At 44.4% G+C, this 17,701-nt stretch overlaps 1 long non-coding RNA gene across 1 annotated transcript; it reads right to left on the bottom strand.

The window, feature by feature from the left end:
- Positions 1 to 1,085: 1,085 nt before the first annotated feature.
- On the bottom strand, positions 1,086 to 15,578 carry LOC124253096. The gene is made up of 3 exons (XR_006892096.1): positions 15,482 to 15,578; positions 8,724 to 8,731; positions 1,086 to 1,097 (listed from the first exon to the last, which is right to left on the bottom strand). It is a non-coding gene; the product is annotated as an uncharacterized LOC124253096 (long non-coding RNA).
- Between the last annotated feature and the right edge of the window lie 2,123 nt (positions 15,579 to 17,701).

Genomic DNA, 17,701 nt, shown 5'->3' on the forward strand with positions numbered 1-17,701 from the left:
ACCGGTTTATCAATGCTATTCCATTCTCAAGATCAGACAAAGCAAAAAGTACAATCTGATAAGAATACAAAATGCAAGCAGAACAGTGACAATGAACAAGACATAAATAAGAACGTGGTCACAGGAAAACATGAGAAGAAAGTCGAATGTTTAGATGACAAGTTGAATGTGGTTGAAAGTTCTGGAGCACATTATGATGTTCGCAGAAGAACGAACCCTGTCACAAAACAAAATGAGCTTGGTGTAGATATGTGGAAACAACTCAAAAGGGTGTCGATACCCACATTTAATGGTGACATTAAAATGTATGAGAATTGGAAAGCAGCATTTGTAGCTTGTGTGGACATGGCGCCAGCCACCCCCGAATACAAACTGTTACAGTTAAGACAATGTCTTACCAGAGAAGCATTGAAAGTGATAGCGAGTTTAGGTCATAGTGCGACTGCATATGACATCGCATTAGAACGTCTTGAACGCAAATATGGTGGCAAAGACGTAACATTGCTTTGAAGTTAGAAGAGATTACAAAGTTCAAACCAATTAGGGCAGGTAATGCCAGGGACTTAGAAGTTTGCAGACTTGCTTGATATTTTAGTGGCAAACCTTAGAGAATCAGACAAGTTAGAAAGAGTTGGGTGATGGGACCTATATTCACAATTACTAAAGAAATTAACAGAATCATGGTAATACAATATCAGAGGTGGATATTTGAAGACCAGAGACAGGAATCTGTTGAAGCCCTTAGGGAATGGATTCTGCGAGAATCAGAGTTTCAGGTCATTGCCAGTGAAGTCATAAATGGGGTTGCTGAAAAGCAGAGGTCATGAACGTAAAACATCGGGTAAAAATGGGACTTTCTTTGGCAATAAGAGAATAAAAGTCAAACGGGTCCATGTCAAATGTGTCCAGGGGCAGTCATGAGATGTGGAAGTGCACAAAGTTCAAAGCATTGAGCGTTAGTCGGAGGTGGGAGGTTGCAAGAGGGTTGAATCTTTGCTTCCGTTGTCTAAGCTCCAACCACTGTGGTAGGAGTTGCACTAGGTTTAGTGAATGTGGGATAGGTGGTTGTTTAGCAAATCACAATCGCTTACTTCACACTGATAGGAAAGTAAAGGGATTGGACAGATGGTGCAAAAGTAAGTCGCCCCCTAAATCCAGTAGATGAAACACAAACAACCACAATGTCTACTTGTAGGTGTGACATGTCATACACAGCATTGAGAACTGTCCCAGTAGTTATCACAAATGGACATCGCAGGATTACAGTCAATGCTCTCTTAGATGATGCAAAGAATGCAGACATACATAAATGAAGATATAGCTGCAGAACTTGGGTTTCAAGGACATTATCAGAAAGTGTCAGTGAATGTTCTAAATGGCAGAAAGGAGAGTTTTGACTCAATGACTGTTAATTTTGGGTTAGAAAGCATTGATGGTTCAGTTGATGTATCAATGTCAGCTCTTACAACAACAAAAGTTACAGGCAAAATGCAAGTAGTAGACTGGGAGAAACATGGACATAAATGGAAACATTTGAATCACATCAAATTTCCAAAACTTAGTTCTCGTACTGTGGTTGATGTCCTCATAGGCATTGACTACATTGACCTTCATCGGTCATATGAAGAGGTAATTGGTGGTCAGGGAGAACCTGTTGCAAGACTTACACCTCTTGGGTGGACATGCATAGGACGTGTTCATGGTGAAAATGAAACACATTTTGCAAGTAGTTTTCTCATTGATAACAATAGGACAGAATTGCAGAATCTAAACGCATTAGTGCACAGGTTCTGGGAAGTAGAGAACATTTCGTGTAGCACCATGAATGACTACAATGATGATGAATTGTGTGCAGTTGAAAATGTTAAACAGACACTTCAGTACAACAATGGTCACTACCAAGTAGGTATACCTTGGAGATATGACACACAGATGTTACCAGATAACTATAAGATGGCTGTCAATCGTCTTCTTAGCACTGAGAAGAAACTGTCGAAGGACAAAGAAATGGCTGAAGCTTATTGCTCAGTTCTAGATCAATATGTGCAAAAGGGATACATTCGTAAGGTATCGTCATTGGAAAATGAGAGTAAATGGTTTCTACCTCATTTTCCAGTAGTTCGTCCAGGCAGAGCTACAACCAAAGTACGCATTGTATTCGATGCTTCTGCAAAGTGTCAGGGTGTTTCACTCAATGACATAATACATCCAGGACCGAAGTTGCAGAATGATCTTTTTGAAATCTTGCTTCGATTTAGGAAGCAGCCCATAGCACTTGTTTGTGACATCTCGGAGATGTACCTGCAAATTGAGGTGAAACCTGAAGATCGTAAATACCTCAGGTTTCTGTGGCGATCCATGAATTCAAATGACGAACCACAGGTGTATGAGTTTAACAGGGTGTTGTTCGGTTTGAATTGTTCACCATTCTTAGCGCAATACATTTCACAAGAACATGCAAAAGCACATCAAAGTGAATTTCCACTTGCTGTTGAGACTGTAGTAAGCTTCACCTATATGAACGATAGTATGGATTCGGTAGAAGATGACATGACTGGGATAGAGCTGTACAATCAGCTGAGTGAGCTATGGCGCACAGCAGGTATGAACATGAAAATGGCTTTCAAATTCGTTGGATGTCCTTGATGGAATTCCGTTTAGAATCTAGGGCACAGAAGGTAAACATAAACAAAATGAATTGCCTTCGAGTGAAAACACTAGGTCTTATGTGGATTGCAAATGATGATGAGTTCAGTTTCTGTATGAATGTTCCTGAAGACACTGTGAGAATGACCAAACGAATGTTTTCTCAGTGAAATTACGGGATCTTTGATCGCTTGGACTCTTGACACCTTTCACCATTGTTGGGAAAATGATGATTCAAGAGATGTGGATATCAGGTTTCGGATGGGATGAAGAGCTTGATCCAGATCTGAATCTTAGAAGTTTGAAATGGGTAAATGAGGTTAAAGAGTTATGCAATATCAGAGTACCACGGTGCTTGAGAATCAAATCTGAAATAGAAAACAAAACATTTCATGTATTTGCAGATGCATCACAAGATGCATATGAGGGGCTTAATATATGCAGTCTATACTTACCAGAGTGGGGAAGTGGTCGGTCGTTTAGTTACCTCCAAAAGCAGGGTTGCTCCTCTTCAATCTGTAAGCATTCCAAGAATGGAACTGATGGCGGCAGTCCTTGGGGTGAAATTGTTTGTTGCTTCAGCAAAGGTGTTAGAAATGTCCACTGTCAACACCTATTTTTGGTGTGACAGTATGAATGTGTTATGTTGGATAAAAAGCCAGAGTAGAAATTACAAGTCTTTTGTGGCAAATCGCATTGGTTACATCCAGGAACACACCAGTCCATATCAGTGGAAATATATTCCATCTCGGTTAAATCCTGCAGACATACTTACCAGGGGTACATCAGTGAAGAACCTAGCCAGTAGTACATGGCTGACAGGACCAGCATTTCTGACACTCACAGAAAGTGAATGGCCAGAACAAATAGTTGGATTTCAAAGTGATGGTACTTTAGAAATGAAGAAAGTGTCCAGAAAAAGGGAAGTTGTTACACTTATGTCTGAAGGTGAGGATGATACATGGCGTCTTCATCCTTCCAGATACTCTGACTGGAAGAGGTTGACTAAGAATATATTCTTGGGTATGCAGATTTGTTACCAATGCGTATTGCACCAAAATTACGACACATGGGTAATTTGGAGGTTGATGAAATCGAGGATGCTGAAATGAGAATCATCAGTCAGACACAACAACAGGAGTTTCTTGAAAAAGTTTTCTGCACTACAAAAGAAAACAGCTTCCAAAGACAGCAAACTCATTGGACTTCAGCCAATAATCGATGAAGAGGGACTAATTAGATGCAGTGGCAGACTGAAATATGCTGACTGCTTGTCTTGGAGGAGCACGAGTTCCAATAATCTTGCCTCGTAAGAACTGGGTCACAAGGCTTCTTGTGAAACATTACCACTGAAGCTGGTAAAATGCAGTAGGTACTAATCAAACTTTAGCTGCTCTATCCTCAAAATACTGGGTCATTGCTGCTCGTGAAGAGATTCGAGCATGGGGAGACAGAATGTGCCTTTTGTCGGAGACAAAAGCTCAACCGAGACCTCAGATTATGGCTCCACTTCCAAAGCTGAGAGTTAGCTATTCACTGAGAGCATTTACTCATGTTGGAGTGGACTATGCAGGGCCTTTTCTTACTATCCAAGGAGGTCAAAGAAGAGACAAAAACGATATTTGTGTCTTTTCACGTGTTTGTATCCACTAGGGCTGTACATTTGGAAATGTCATATGGTCTGATAGTGACTCGTTTTTTGAATGCTTTCTTCCGCTGACAAATAGACGAGGGAATGCCAAAAAGTGCGTATCCGATAACGGAATTAACTTTGTAGGCTGTGAAGGAAATTGAGAGATCTGGTTGAACAACTTGATGTCGACTGCGAGGATCATCCTTGACTAATAAGGAGTCGTCTGGAGATTCAACCCTCCTCATGCACCACATTTGGTGGTGTATTTGAATGCATGATTAAGTCAGCTAAAAGAGCTATCTTTGTCATTCTGGGTAAAAGCGTATGTCACGGATGAAGAGCTAACAGCATTTAGTGCCGCAGAAGCACTCATAAATTCTCGTCCCCTCACTTATCAAAGTGCTAACTGCCAAGATGATGTACCGTTAACCCCAAATCATCTTATGCACGGGCAAGTCGGTGGGACATTTGCTCCAGCTAGTGTTGATACTACGCCATACAACCCCAGAAAACGATGGCGACGAATACAGGAACTGGTTAGACACTTCTGGAGGAGGTGGTTGAGAGAGCTATCTGAAGGTAAATGATGTCATTATCGTAGTTTCACCAGATTCTCCACGTGGAAGCTGGCCGTTGGGGAGAATCATCAACACATATCCAGGCAAGGATGGACATGTTCGAGTGGTACAAGTAAAGATGGGGAAAACTACGCTGATGAGACCTGTGACGAAGGTGTGTCCACTCGAGTGGAATTCGGAGGATGACTTGAGAGAACATTAAGCAGATCAGTCATGTGGAGGTTCAGGCGAGATATGTTCATGCAAGCAGTGGGAGCAGGATCATCGACGTCTGGAGGATGGATCGTTCGTCGTCTGGAAGATGGATGCGTTAATTAAGTCTGGAGCATGGATCGATGCGGCATCAGGAGAGTTGAATTCGAATGATGCGTTGTGTAAAGGATTGACTTTTGAAGATTCGAATTAGGATACCAAATGACTATTTTAGAGGATCAAGAAGCAGGATGTGCTGTTTATTGAAATGTGCATTTTCATTTTAGAGTGATTCATGATTCATGGATATCAGCAGAACATATGATAGACAGGAGTCTATCATGGAGGAGAATGGACTGAAGAACAGTTCATGGAATGTCCGAAGAACACACTGACGCGCAGACACACCAGATGAGCATGTTCTCGGATGAGGTTATAGAACAGTTGCGTTTTGGGACGTTCAGTTATCCTATGGATGTTTTGTTTTGTTCTCGGACAATGTATTGTAAATGCGCGAACACAGCGCCTCGCGGAAACGCTACTGCACGAGATTTCCATGAATGAATGTTTGTTATATAAACGTATTTCGTGATACTTCGGACAGTGTGTTAAAGGAGTGTGTTAGAGACTGTGGGTTACGGTATTAGTGTTAGAATGTTAGATGGTTGCGTCGAACGAACATCTGTGTGTTGGATGTTGACGCGTTTGAGATGATTTGGTCATAATCGGACCTCAGCAAGGTATTGAAGCTTTCGTACAGTATCTTGCATTCGTAAGTGTATATATAAATTCACAATTGTGGGGAAAATAAAATTTGGATTAAATAATTAGAATTTTTGTTTCATTCCACTGCAAAACTAAGTAATGTGATCCTCCTTGAAATGTAGAGAGTTAGATTGTGCAGCGACTGATCAAGGACTCTTTGTACCATATCCTGCATCATTACACAAGATTCATGGAAACTTTGTGAAACTTTAGTGTTGTTGCCAAGACATTAGCTGGTAATGTAGTGAGCAACCAAAGTGAAAAGGATGGTGATTATTTGCTGGAGAACTACCCTTGGAGAAATCCAGCCCATACGAAGTCTTTAAGTACACACTCTGATGCACTAGGATGAACATCTGGATGAGGTTGAGCAGTGTTCAGTGTCATCAATTTGGGAAACAGAATTGTAGGATCCACCAGTCAGCCTAGACCATTTAGATGAGAGTCAGCAGGAGCAAGTCAAGTGTTCTCCATGAAAACTGTAAGGTATTTTCAAAATCAGATGATGATGTTGGAAATGTTCCTGACCTGAGTTAGAGATTAATCACCAAATCCACCACTTCTACACTAGGAAGTGAAAAGACTATGTGACTGGATTTCATCAGAAAGGATGGATTTCAAAGTCGTCATCTTCTTATTCCAGTCCAGTGGTGGTGTGTGCGGAAACGGGATGGCAGCCTAAACTTATGTGTAGATTACAGGCAGATTAATCGTCAAAGTTTTGAGGGCGAGGCAACCAATACCCAGGATTCAAAGATTCCCTCAACACTCTGAGAGGAAAAGAATGGTTCGCCCCTTCTGGATTAGGGAAAAGCATACCATCAGGGTTATGTCCGGAAAAGGATCATCATTTGACAGCATTCATTACACCTTAGGGATTGTACGAGTGGAATCGAATACCTTTTGGTATAGTCAAGCACCTGGATGTTTTCAGCGCTTCATGGAAGAGTGCCTTGATGGCCTGAGAGACGAAATATGTCTACCCTACTTAGATGATATTCTGGTGTTCAGCAAAGTTTGAAGACCATGTACAGCATCTCAGATCAGTGTTGAAGAGACTCGTTTCAAGGATATGAAGCTGAAACCATGGAAATGTGAGTTCTTCAAAAGGAAGTCTGTTACCTTGGACATCTGGTTTCTGCGAGGGAAACAAAATGGATCCTGCAGACAAAGAAGCAGTCCTGAACCTGAAGAGCAAGGAACCGCGTACTGTTGGAGATGTAAGGCAGTTACTGGGAGTCTTGGGCTACTATAGGAAATACATCCCTGACTTTGCACGTTGTGCCAAGCCTGTGTATGACCTTCTGAAAATTGACAAAGGACTGCGTAATTCTAGAGACAATAACAAAGGGACACATGGACAAGCTCTGAGTAATAATCAACATATTCGTTGGGAGCCAGTTCATCAAACAACAGTTAGTGAACTTGTGGATTTTCTGGTTACAGAAAATAATGGCTTTACCCTGACAGTAATCAACCTGTTCATCCTTCATGTTGATGCTTTGCAAGAAGGGTTAGAAGGCGATACTGTACCAACAGCAAGGACAAACAGAGGCAGTCTTTGCATATGGATTCTAGGACATTAGCCAGCAGAGAAGAATTATCAGCTGTATTCTGGGAAGTTGGAGTTCCTCACTTTGAAATGGGCCATAACAGACAAGTTTCGAGATTACCTTTACTATGCTCTTTCTTTCAAAGTTTTACGGTTAACAACCCATTAACATACATACTGACATCAGCAAGACTTGACTGCACTCGGCACAGATGGGTATCAGAAGTTAGCCGAATACAACTTCTTACTATTCACTACAAGACCAGGACCAATAAATGGAGATGCAGATGGGTTATCTCGTATGCCTCTGGATATCGATCCAAGTGATCCGTGACAGCACTGAAGAACTATCTCCTAACATCTTAGAGACTGTATGCAAAACCCATCCAAGCGCTTCTTTTTGTAGCTGACTGTGAGTGGAGCCTCTAGTTTTGGTACTAGTGTAAGAACTGTAGAAAAGGAGTTGAGCGAAGTATCGCAGTGGTAAACCCTATTGACATTGATGAGGTAAAAAGGGCATAAAAGGAGGATTTTGGTATCCGGAAGAGTTAGGGAGTATGTCAAGGAAAACAGAAAACCTATGAGATTTGAGAGAAGGGATGAATCACCAGAGGCAAGAGCCTTAGTACATGAATGGAGAAAGTTGTACTTAAATGAAGATGACATTTTATGCAGAAAAACTCATCAGTCAGGAGGCGAATCCAAATCACAGAATGTTATGCCAAAGAAGTATAAGAAGCTAGTGCTTAGGGAACTTCACAGCAACATGGGTCAATTGGGCACTGATCGTGTTGTGGCACTGGCCAGAGATCGCTTCTTTGGCCAAAAACATAGGACATTGAGCATTTATGTTCCAGAAGAGATACACTTGTCTAAGACAACGAGACCAGTGAAACAAATCTCTGCACCTCCTGAAACCTATTGTGACTACCTCACCTTTTGAACTCATCTCCATTGATTTCCTGCATCTAGAGGAGCAATCAAAGGGTGGATATGAACTTACATCACTGTTGGTAATGGACCATTATTACCTTCTAGATACGCACAGGCATATGCAACCACAAGAAAAACAAATCTCGCGAGAACTGCTGCAGATAAGCTGTTCAATGACTTCTTCCTGAAAATTTGCGGTTCCCATCCGCCTTCACCATGACCAAAGGTGAGAGTTTGAAAACAAACTTTTCAATCAACTCAGAAGTTTGCTGGTATTGCCCAATCTAGGAAATGGACAAGTGGAAAGGGTTCAATGGTACCTTGCTCTCAATGTTAAAAACGCTGCCAGACCAACACAAGCATGATTGGAAGAGTCACCTGAACAAAAGTACTTCATGCTTATAATTGTACCCTGCGACGACACGACGGCTACTCACCATTTGCCCTTACTCTTTGGAAGGCACCCCACAACTTCGTATCCACTTGATCAAAGACTGGAACAAACCGTGTCTGATGCCAGCCACGAAAACTATGTGCAAAGGTGGAAGAAGTGCATGACTGAAGTCTACAGAAATGTGTCTGAGAAGACTAAAAGCAAAATCTATAAAAGCTAAACAGGCGCGCTGATAAGGAGGGTGTTAGTGCCATAGCTGAAGCCCAGGCGATGAGACCTGGTAAGAAACTATATAAGGGCGGGGAGGTCCAGGAAAGCTCACGGTCCCTACTGGGAGGAAGATATCTACCAAGTTGTCAAGAGGTTGGGTGGCGATCTTCTGGTATATGAGGTAAAGCCTGTACAAGGATCCGGAAACTCACGAACACTACACTGCCAAAATATGTTGATGCCTACAGCAGCCTACCAGTTCAGTTAGAACCAGTACATCGGAGGAACAGAAGACAAACAAACTACGAAATAGAAGACAGAGATAGAAAGTAGGCTGAGTTTGAACCAAATGGACTCTGAAAGTGAGGATGGCGATGAACTCCTACCAACCTGTGTGGTCAGTGGTGTCCAGGACAGTCGGGAAATAGTAGTGATGCCTGGAAGTGAACAATGGTGCTACTACTACTACGTAGATTTGTCAAATGGCGAAGAATGCGAACAGTTTGACCATGATGAACAATCATGGGAAACTTACTGGTAGCTGGCGAGGCTATTGAGCTATTTAGGAAAGACTGGTTTCCTCATCCACCTGGTCCCCTGTTGGCTGATTCATTATAGCAGAGGCAGTGTAGCGCGCGCATAGAATACCAGGGAACCAGGCTGACACCTCACCATGGACCGGGGGCCAGTCTGTTTATATTGTTATGAATACAGAAACACCCAGATGTATGTACTGTGCAATGTTCTTGTTTAGGTGTTTTATGCCCGTTGAGCAACAGCAGCTACACCACGGGAGACTTTACACAACGTGCGTTTCAGACAGAACTAACATAGCACATGACGAAGTACGCAGAGTGAACTTGATGTTGGAAGAGCACTTTGTCTACTGCTTTTTCGTTTGTTTCCATACAGATTTGATGAACTGCCACGGTCGAGGTCAGGCTGCTAGCTTCTACATTTGGTAAGCATAAAGGCATGAGTATGTACAAAATTGTTAAAGTCATCATTTTCAGTCAAACTTCCTCCAGTTAATGTTACGTAAAAGTTTCAAGAAATGGGATCGTGTCATCAGGTACGGGAGAACAACTTCATGTTATTGGGTGAGACCTGTGACCTCGGGTCGCTTGATGTACTCGTCCACATTATAGATTCACTGATATAACAGCTGAGACGGATAAGACTGGGACGGTGGAGGTCAGCCTTGTGGTTAAAGTGTTTGCTTCGTCACGCTGAAGACCCGGGTTCGATTCCCACATGGATACAATGTGTGAAACCCATTTCTGGTTTCCCCAGCCGTGACATTGTTGGGATATTGGTAAAAACTATAGGTTAAACAAACTAACTGACAAACTACATGAAGTAGTATAAGAGTAAAGACAGTCCGGGACAGGGTAGCTAAAGCTTCATTACCATAGATAGCTTTGAAAGAACGGATACCTTATTCTTACTGTCATTACCTGCAGAAAACTATTTCCCAAATAATGCTTTAGTTGGATCAAGCTATGAAAACGTTTATTTGATCTATGTCGTGTTGACACGGAGTAGCATTGTGCCGTCGCGGTACGATCAATAATTCTTCTTTACAAACCCTCTACCGGGGCCATCCTCAAGTAGTACAAAGGTAGGTTCGTCGGCTTTGATGTCAACTTTTATCTATGACACTATGCCATGTTTACCTCGGCGAAACAGTTTAAACGTGAATCGCCTATGATCTCTTTGGTGTTGGTAATACAAAAGGCTTTGCGGGCTTTTTGTACCCCCTGTTCTATGTACTTTTTCTCATCCTCGCTGATAGCAGTACTTTTCAGACTTGGACCCGAATATCTTGTTTCATTTTCGTTATATTTTTGTGAGTTCAGAGAGGAGGATCCAAACAGAAACTCCTCCTCGGAGATCTTACTATCAGCGGCAGTGCAGTGGAAATACGCTCCCCTCACCGTGTTTAGCTTTGCTTCGGCCAGAACCCTGATCTCGTGCGTAGTGTTTTAATGCCATGTCTACGATACGGTCTAAGTGATGTGTATTTAAGTATCAACCCTAACACTCCTGTCACTCCAGCCGTTATTTCAGGTCAGCATCACTATATAGGTACAGCCACGATGGTGGTTAATAACCCAACACCTGTCACCCCCTAGACCCATGCTGGTTGTCATAAGGGCAGTGTCAGCCCGATCCTGACATTGAAAACTCTGTATGGTATTTCTTATATAATGCTTTAAACTTGCAATGCGGTCTTGTTCTGAATTGGTTGGCGTCTTACATCCACATAATTGCCTCAAGCCGGAACCCAAAGTCTCACGGTTTCAGAGTCTCCGCTTCTTCATCTATGCCTGGGTACAGTCCATCCTATAATATATGTTGCAAAGATATTTTAGTTGGGTTTCCATTTAACAACCTTTGATCAACGTACTTGAGGCTTATAAAGTGTAAATCCTCATGTAGGGAAAATAGATGAGAGTTTAATAGGTAACTTTGCATCACGATCCCCATAGTAGGGGTTTATTGAGGAGGTTATATGAACCGTTACGTTGGAGTCCGTTTGTATATGATGATGGTGTAGTAACGTTCATCAACTTTCTGGGGATTCCAGTGTACTGCTATCACCCAAGGTACAAGTTGTTGTTCTAGATTTTACTATTAACAACTCTACTGAGATAGACTTCTATGATGAGTGTGGAGCCTGGTGACACAACTGGAGTATCAAATAGGTGTTTGTAGCATTCTGTAATTTAACTCACCCCGATGGAATGACTGTAACATATTGGGTAAAACCGGTCTTAGTGTTATAATTCTTGTATTAGGCCGGAGCGAAACACCGGAGTCTGGTACCACTATTCTTGAAGAATTTCAGAGATAAAAGCGATGTTCCTTAAATATGAAATATAAAGGTGAAGATTGAGGGTTATGTTGAACACCCATTTTGGGTTCTTTAAAATCTGATAACGACACCCACGCCTATACGTTGTCTTTGAAGTGCAGGATGTATAAGGTGTCTTCCTCACCAGGTTGATCGAATCCCTCCGTGTCACCTAGGTCGTAGATTGTCGTCCAGTGTTGAAGTGAAGCCAAGACATTGCCTATAATACTATTACGAGATAATTTCCAGCTGGTTTTCTGATAATAGTTCAGGGTGCGCTTCCCACCCCCATGAAGTGTATGTTGTCGGGGTAGGAATATCTTGGTTAGTGATATATAGTGTCTTCCGCGATACGTGACACCCTGGGGCTGGTTTTATGAGTCGACACCCACCCACTGCGTAAACGTTGCAAACGTTATACTGTTGTTGTTTCCCCACGGAGTTGACCCCGCCCGATCTCTACATCACATCCGCGATGGTTTCCCCTAGGGTAGACTTGGATGACCAGTGTTGAGTTCGCCCGGTAGACTCAGGATCCTGACCACGCGCCGCCAATTCAGACACCAACTGCAATACCGATTTTGCATGCCCGCTTTACTCGATAGCATGTGGGCTGCCATACTGGCGCGTGGGCTGATGACTTCGCTACGTCTCTGGTGAGTCGGGCGTAAGCCACGAAGCAGGATTCCGTTGTTTACGACTTTGTTTAGGTGAAGTTGTCTTTGTTATCCGTGAACACATAGGGAGCCGAGCCTAATGTTGAAACGCCAGTCGAGCTTTATCGGGTAATAACACCCACTGTCATCATCGGTGATTAACTAGCGTATTATATAGCTTGTTTCGGGCGACGGTAGTGCTCTCACACATCGTCTAAGTCGAACAGTTTGCCCCGAGCGATGGGTATATCATCCAGTTATCATCACGGTGTTGACAAGATTGTACCAAGTGTTGGCGACGCTCTGGGGGTATCTACCATATCACTTAGATTGCTAGTACCATTGGAGAGGGACTTCAACGCGTTGTAAATGCTGTTTTTCAGTTGCAAAGTACAATTTACCATCTACTCGGGGTCGTCAGATCGCGATTGTGTCCCCGAGGTCAGAATCCCCACATTGGTGCATTTTCAACTTCGGTGTTCAGGACCTTGTGCGCTGGTCCGGCTTTATGTATGCAGCGTTACGCTGCAGTATCCTATATTCACGAGATTATGATTTATATCTAACACCCGATATTATCAGCTCAGGGATGTTGCCCTGGGTTAACCTCTTATACTGCGGCGAGTGCGAAACGACTCCGGTTCTACCGTCGTTGTATTCTCGTTTCACCCGATGCGGCTCTCAGTATATAGTGGAAGGGTGACCCTTGGATGTTGTCGTTGTACTAACAACCTGACTGAGATGAATGCACACACGCAGCTCGATGCGGTACTAGGTCGGGTAACCCGGCCTGTATTTGCTAGTGCAGTTGGTTTTACCTCGTCAGGCTGCATGCGAGTGTCCCTCGCCAGTGGTGCGACCCCGGTGACGCCTCAAGGAGTTTCTTCGTTGTTGATTAACACTGCTGCTACCGTTGAGTCGTTCGTATCTTGGGTTCGGCTCCCAGGGGTTTGAAGACCTAAATTAAACTAGAAATTTTACTTTGCTAGTAACCGTCAAATTATCTTGTTGCTAAGTATGCCACCTCTGGACACCGAACAGTTTATTGTTGCTTTAGCGTTGATGTTAGTCCATGCGTGGTAGGTAGGTGATACTCGCTGATGCGACTTGAGTTGACCCGGCGTGTTGCTCGATGCGTCTCGTCGTCCCACTGAGCGACCTACCATATCGTTATTCCATAGAAGTGTTATGTACATGTTAGAGTATATAAACTCATTATATAATAGTTTTAAAATGTACTCCCCTGGAGGTGTTTTACCTAAACTGGACGTAGATTTCCCCACATGAAGATCGTGGTCGTTGATGGGTTGTATTTCGACACGCAGTTCATAGATGTGTTCGGTCAGTATAAGTTTTCGGTGACTAACGCTAAGGTAGTTCACGGCTTGGTTCCAACAACCCGATGCAGTTCTGGCGAATCAGCTCAACTTCGCCGTGGTGCTTCTATGTAGCGGGTGTGGTGTGGCATTGACCGACACTTTCGGCGTGTGGACGCTGAGTCAGTCTGTGTTCCGTTTCGCGTGTACTACCGGAGGTCGAGCATTAATACTCAAAGATCAGCGTCCGCTCCCACAAAAAAGGCGTGGAATGCGAAGTAAACAACCAGTGCGATAGAACGAATTCTACGAACGTATTTGCAATGAATTAGAACTAAACCGAAGCCGGATTGGTAGTTTGCGGGACCCGAACCCGCGGGTTAAGGTATCCCCATCTCGTTCACAATATGCTTATCGGCGGAAGCCAGCGAGAAGTTGAAGAATGGGGATACAAGTCATATCATATCACAACAAACGAATTATGGGATGACCGTTACATGGCTTTCACGATAACAGTAAGGATTACAAAGTCTGGAGGTTAGAGCAGGGGAAGATGGCTGGAAAAAGTTTATGTTGGATACGTCGAAAGAGTTTTCTGTGTAGGGGTAATCAGGTTGAACGACTCGATTCCGAACGTACGTGGTGAAAGGCTGTTGGGTTGCGCAGACGCAAAAGCTGGCGTTCAATATTATCCTAGGTAAAGGGGACTTGCTTTACGACGCTCGAAAACAGTCCAGTTGTCAACGTTAGGGATGCTATCAATGCTCGAAGTTGAATACTCTCGAAGTGCCATCAAACGCTTCTGAGCGTGTTAGAATCGTAGGTCAGAAGATCGATAGTCAGTACGTACGACGTGGGACTGTACATAGCTCGAGTGATATGCAACTGAGAGTAAAAAGTGGTGGGCTACAACAACGAAATAGTTATAGCCCGCAGCGGAGGTCAAAAGTTGGGCGTCAACCTCGTTGTCAACGTCCCCGTCCACCACCCGACCAGTGAAACAGGTATATGTAGCATACCACCCAGGCCTAGGGTTCAACACACACACACCTACAAGCTGAAGCCTGCACCCCACGTTCAGCAGCACATCGATCGTAAAACAGCCATGGTGGTTTGGTGGGAGTAATACGGAGACTCATTTGATTAAAATTCGCTTAGCCGCTACGTACACCAGACCACGCCACGGCGACGATGGCTGCCCACAGGTTTTATTAAACCCGCGTAGCGGTTTAGCATGGTAGCTCAGCAACCACGAGACGATGCTGCAGGATTCCAGGCAGAACTTCGGCGGCCTTACCAATATTATGCCAGGGCTTCCCCGAGGTTTTTATCTCGGTTACCAGCTAAGCGTGGTGTCTTCATTTAGAACTCGATCGATGGTTTCACGTTACTTTCGGCTGATCTCGCGATCGGAGGGCTTCCCGGTTTGAGGAAGCGGATTCCAAATCCTCGAGTCCGTCTCTACTCGTCTTCCAAGTTTTATTCTCTCCTCGATACGGCGTTTCCATATCATCGTCTTCAGGTTCGGTGAGTTTTATTTTCTCGCGAGCGATGCGCTCGTCGACTTCTGTCTTCAGTTTCCCCATGTTGTTAACGAGTTCTCCACGTACATGTTTCAAGGCTTCGTCTAAACCTCGCAGTTCCTCAGGGAAATTCGAGCCCAGGCAGGGTTTGTCATGGTACGTAGCCAATATTACTTTCGATACTGTCCGATGTTTCTTTAGCATCCCCAGTATTGGTCCTGGCTACTTGCAGATCTTGGCCGACCTTTGGGGAAGCTTAGACCGTGCGCGCCAACGTAATCTATGAAGCCTAGTTCCCCACGGAGCAGTTGACTCCACCAGGGGCGACTTGGTGAGTGTTGACAAACATATGGTTTCCCGTCTTTTTTATGATATCAGCCCACGGGTAAGCCTTCAATCGCAGCGTGCCCCTTCTTATCGACCATAAACTTGGAATAGTCCCTCCCCAACGGCTTGATGTTGTCTTTTATTTTTTCAACTGCGTCGTAATAATCATCGTCGACGGCCGACTGTACAAGTTCAGTACTTAAGGGGAATGAGGTTTCATCGAATGCCTGAGGTATTATCATCCCACATATCCTCCATAGGTATTTCCTCATAACCACCTTCGGCCATTATTTAGTATTAAAACTTATATATTTCATTTATATAACAATGTACGGTAGAAAACTAGATCCTTTCAGAAGATCGAGAGAGCCACTAGGTGTCAAAGCCGTGCGTCAGTCGGTGACCATCACCAACAATCCCAGCAAGATAGACCAGAATCAAACGCTGCTGGTTAGATTTCCAAACCTTGGCGCGAATGACCTCATTGTACCAGGCACTGTTCGACTGGCGTTCAACCTCACGTTGACCTCCGACAGCGACAAACGCGAGCTAGTGCGGGCGTGGAGGTCGAGCTATCATCAAGAAAACCACCATCAAGATCACCGGTAACGAGGTGCTGAGTATCGACGACAGCGACGTGTTTCACTGCTACAGGGACCTCTGGAAAAGCGAGGAGAACGCGTCAATGACGTGTACAGGGGGGCATCAACCAAATCGACCAGGTCGCGCATTGGGTATGCCTTCACGGCAGACCAGTTATCTAAGATCACGGACGGTGAAAAGGCCATCGCTCAAGCGTCACGGAAACAGGTTCTGCGTGCCGCTCGACTTCGAGTTGCTCCTCACGGAACACGCGCCGCCTTTACCAGGCCGCGCGCTGGGTGATAGGTTTGAATACGAAGCTCCACGTTTAATATCGACTACTGCAAAAGTAGCGTGCGCCGAACGGCGATAAAGGCTTAGTTATACCATGGAGCAACATCTCTCTGGAGTTCGACGCACGGTCACTAACCCGGAGCTAGCCAGGAAGGTTTCGAAACCAGTAATTTCGAGGGAATGTGGCCATCACTGTACGATCGCATACTGAGGCATAGATCTATCGTGCGGGATAAGAGCGACACTGTGTGGAGATATCAACCTGAACATGCGGCGCGCGATCGATGAAAGGCATCCTGGTCGTCCCGTGGAGGGATTGAAACCGTTCGGAGGAGGGACAGCGAGGGAGTTTTCAACCCGAGATTGAAAAGGTGGAAGTGACCATCGAGGGCGTGCCCAACCAACTGTTCAGTCATGGTATGAGGGGCGTACCAGCGGTGGGATGAGATAAAAAGCTGCCGAGCAAACATCCATACATAGCCAAAGACCTGGACCTGTCATCCGTGCAAATCGGTGAATACCTGACCAACAAATACGCGTGGTTGGACATCTCGCGATCCACGGATGGCGATAAACTTCTGCGGTGGCGGCCGCCCTGCGTACTTATAGACAACGGTGGTGGGGATTACTATCAGATTACCAAGAAGGCTCAACCGCTGGCAAGTTATGAAATTATATCTGTACGTTATTATGGACGCGCAACTTAATATAGACAATGGGAGATTGCAAGCCATCTACTGAAGTTGCAAGCCGAATGTTTATCAATTTTGCCCCGCGACCCACACTGCCGCCATATGGTGTGCGGGCGGAACTGGCTGTGGGAAGACCGTTTTCGTGTTAGCGGATATGTTGGAGGGTACTACAGGGGATGTGTTCGACCACATCGTTATCGTATAACCTACTCACCAGCATGAGAATAAAACCTTATACGGAAAGACTGCTTGGGTGATGACGGACCCGGACGTACACAGAGTCGACCCAGGAGGACACGTCTGCAGGACTGGTTGAAAGCTCTTCACCATATGGAAATTTAAAGGGAAATTCGTTGTTTTCATACTGGACGGCACTGCAGCGTATCGCCTGATATAACAAAAGAGAGATTATGCTATCGTACCTGGCCTTCTCCGGCCGACACGCAAAGCACAGCGTCTGGGTGCTAACGCAGAAGTTCAACTCGGTGTTGAAGAAGAGACCTAAGGGGAGCAGACGCGATGGGTGTAGCCTTATTTCACTGCAAGGACAG

The sequence above is a fragment of the Haliotis rubra genome, unplaced genomic scaffold (genome assembly GCF_003918875.1).
Source record: "Haliotis rubra isolate DU_JTF1 unplaced genomic scaffold, ASM391887v1 Scf531, whole genome shotgun sequence".
NCBI classification, from domain to species: domain Eukaryota; kingdom Metazoa; phylum Mollusca; class Gastropoda; order Lepetellida; family Haliotidae; genus Haliotis; species Haliotis rubra.